This window comes from Sorex fumeus, unplaced genomic scaffold (assembly GCF_029834395.1).
Source record: "Sorex fumeus unplaced genomic scaffold, SorFum_2.1 ptg000063l, whole genome shotgun sequence".
Lineage (NCBI taxonomy): Eukaryota > Metazoa > Chordata > Mammalia > Eulipotyphla > Soricidae > Sorex > Sorex fumeus.
Window position 1 is genome coordinate 86560731 of NW_026606120.1, and position 3722 is coordinate 86564452.

Below are 3722 nucleotides of genomic sequence, written 5' to 3' on the forward strand. Positions count from 1 at the left end.
CTTAGCACGCTGAAAGTTATGTGTTCCCAGGCTCTCTGGATGGCTCTGTCTCACTGCCCACGGTGCTCTTGAGCCGCTGTGTGTGACCTGAATCAGGACAGCTGCTGGCTAAGGGCAGATGAAGGAAGAAATGAGAGCCAGGCTGGTCGATATCAACTGTGGTTTATTCCAATCCTCTTCATCCTGTCTTTCCTCTGGCTCCTTCTCTCCTGGCCCCAATCTGGAACCTTTCTCCTTCTGGCCCTGACGCTGGATATCTGGAGCCTGAGCTCTCTCACTTCTGACTCTGTTCTCCCCGAGCTTACATTCTTAGTTTATATAGCAATCACTAAGGGTGGTGACACAAAAGTGGGTTGAACATTGACAAATCAAATCAAAGAGAGGTAAGACCACTCCTCCAGGAGATTAACTCAAGAATAAAATCTCATCTAAAGAGATTGTTCCAGATTACTAGGAGATCTGCTCAAGGGTGGGATCCCAAGGAGGGTGTGTTCTTCCCTCAGCTAGTAATCTACTTAAATAGTTGTAGTAAATGTACTTCTAATATTTCTAGCAATGTCATTCTGAATTAGCACAGTAAGAAATATAAACTTACAGTTTGGTTCTTCCTGAGAACATCTCACTATACATTCTTCAGACCTCAGGCCAGGTTAGTCTTCCTAGCCCCAGCAGGGTCCTAGTCTTGTCATTATTTACTTTTGGATCATGACAGCATTTGTCCATGATCATGCCCTCAAATTATAGTTGAGTATTGTGGAACTTTGGCCTGGCCCTTTTTGATGCTAGGGTAGCTCACAGCTTGCCCTGGGTCCATTTAGTCCCTCGCTGGGAGCCTGCTTTTGGGTTGCTAGGAACTAAGAGCAACTGAGTCAAGAAAGCAGACGCCCAGGAGTAAATATTATTCAAAGTCAATCAACTCCCAAGTTAAGGCCCCTCCCGTTGATCGTCGATTTGCTCGAGCGGGCCCAGTAACGTCTCCATTGGAGACTTTGTTGTTACTGTGTCTGGCATATCGAATACTCTCGGTAGCTTGCCGGGCTCTCCGAGAGGGGCGGAGGAATCGAACTCGGGTCGGCCATGTTGGCCGCGTGTAAGGCGAACGCCCTACCCGCTGTGCTATCGCTCCAGCCCACTCCCAAGTTACAAAGCATAATATTAACTGTCTTCCTGTGTCCATACAGAAAGGACATTGCTTACAATACAAGTTCAGTATTCTTAGAGGGATCTGATCTTACAAGCTAACAGAATCTGATTAGGGAGAAAAGGTGATTAACTGGATGGGGAGGAGAGCACAGAGAAGAGTTTACAGAGTTTACAGATAAACAGAGGAATAGGGGTGACTCCAGAGCACTGGGATGGGTGTGGTCCCATAAACCTAAGCTACCTGAGGAAGAACAAAACAGTGTTATCCTACAGCCCACTGAATCCACTATTATTCAGCCTTAGAACTGTAGCACTGTCCTCCTGTTGTTCATCGATTTGCTCGAGCAGGTGCCAGTAACTCTCCTTTGTGAGACTTGTTGTTTGTTGTTACTGGTTTTGGCATATAGAAAATGCCAGTTACTGGTTTTGGCATATAGAAAATGCCACGGGGAGCTGCCAGACTCCCATGCAAGCGAAGTACTCTTGGTAGCTTGCCAGGCTCTCCAAGAGGGATAAAGGAATCAAAACCAGGTCGGCCGTGTGCAAAGCAAACACCCTGCCCTATCTCCTGTGCTATTTCTCCAGCCCATTCAGCCTTAATGAACATAATTTTGGAAGTTTTGCATATCTAATAAGTCAAGAATCTCATTGGGTTTTATGTTGCAATCATTGTCTCTTCATTTAAGAAAACACATGAGTAAGCCTATCCAGTTTATATCAAGAATTTTTTTACCATTTTTACTGTAAATGTGATTCAGTTATTGGAAGAAAAGGATATTATTTGGGAAAAACAATGTTAAATTTTCTTAAACTTGTAATTTATTACATTTTACTCTTCAGTAAAATGTTATGTAACTTACTAGTCCATCATTTCTTCTTGAGTAAAATATTTTGTTCTACTGTGCAGTATTTAATTAAGTTTAAGCACTATATGTATGTATATATCTGTAATAAATGTAAATGGCATAACATTTTAAAATACTTTCATATTATTTTTAGTACATAGAAATATAAATGGATCGTCCAAGTGGATCTATCAAATCTGCTAAACTCAGCCATTTCTTTTCTAAGTTTTCAGTTAAACATATTGGATTATATATAAATAAAAGATAACTTTAAGATTTTTCTAGTCTTTTATATTTCTCTTACGGTACTTACAAGGTTAACCAAAAATTAATGATGGTGGACTTGCATTTTTTGTACCTGATTGGAACAAGATATATTTTATCATTAACTATGACATTTGACATACTTTTGATATATTTATCCCTTTTTTTTGTTTTAGGGGAAAGTGCAAACACAATTCCACACTACCACAAATTATGCCATCAAGTTTCCCAATTTCAGGGAAATCTCAAGGGTCATTACATAAGAAATGCAATGGATAAGCCTCACCCTGAGAATACCACCTTCGAGATCATGGTATCTCCCGTGCCAGGTAAGTATTATTATTATTGATGATTCTAGAGTACAATCAGTTTGTGGAGGAGTAATCTTAAAACAGCTCTTTCTAGCACAGAGAGTATGCCTTGAATGTGATTGTAAAGGCTCCAATATAGTAACATGTAAAATATGAACAAGATGTAAAAAATATATAAATTACACGTACATATAATTGATGCTAGAAATGAAAGCTAGAATATTACATGATAAATACTTTTACACTCAAAGTATATTTTGCCCATATATATTTATTTTATTTTTTCTTTCGTTTTGGGGCTATACTCAGTTTTGCTAAAGCTTTTGAATTTAAGAATAACTCCTGGGCCAGGGGACAATGTGTGTTACCAGAGATCAAATCTTAGAGCAGATGAGCCAAGTACTTTATCCTATGTATTATCTCTCCTAACTCAAGTCTATTTTAACTATCAAGAAATATACTGTAAACTGATCATATATATCATGTTTTTAAAAATTTTTCACCACCAGTATTGTTTCTCCATTTTGCAGTTTTGTGAGCTAATATAGGTGAGGGTAAGGAGGTTTTTTTTTTAATTACTTCAGCATTAAATATTTTTAAACATTTAATCATTTCATTCTGGTACACTTTAGAGCTGAGTTTTTGTTCACTCCTCTTTTGTTAATCTTTGTTAATCCAACTCTAACAGAATTCACATTTCAGGAAATCTTGTGAACTAGTCAAGTCAAATTAATATTGTAAGTTCTAGAAAAGCTACACCGTATGCCAATTATAACAATGTAGTATTTTTATTTCTTCACTAAAGGAAAAGAGTTTGTGACAGAACCTTGGAAATATTTTCTTATGTACATTGAAAGAAAAAAAGTGAAACTGAATATGATTATTTCAGGCATAAAATTAGCCATGCTGCTTCTGAATTCTTAAGCTGTGGAATAAAATATACTTTCTTGAAAGACAAAAGTACTGTATGTATAACATCAACCTTGATGCTAACAATGTTATGAATAATTGTGTAATCAGACGGCTAGGGAGCCCCACGGTCTCTCTCTGTGTTTGGTGGTAAAACAACTAGGAGTGTTTCTCCTCTTCTTAGTCCAGCAACTTAATTAGCATATTAATTAACTCATAATTCTACATCTTAATATTAGTTATTTTGTAT

The 3722-nt window shown here is 37.7% G+C and overlaps 1 non-coding gene across 1 annotated transcript; it reads right to left on the minus strand.

The window, feature by feature from the left end:
- Nucleotides 1-2426: 2426 nt before the first annotated feature.
- LOC130036382 (U1 spliceosomal RNA) lies at nucleotides 2427-2589 on the minus strand. Its single transcript, XR_008794412.1, has one exon. It is a non-coding gene; the product is annotated as a U1 spliceosomal RNA (small nuclear RNA).
- Between the last annotated feature and the right edge of the window lie 1133 nt (nucleotides 2590-3722).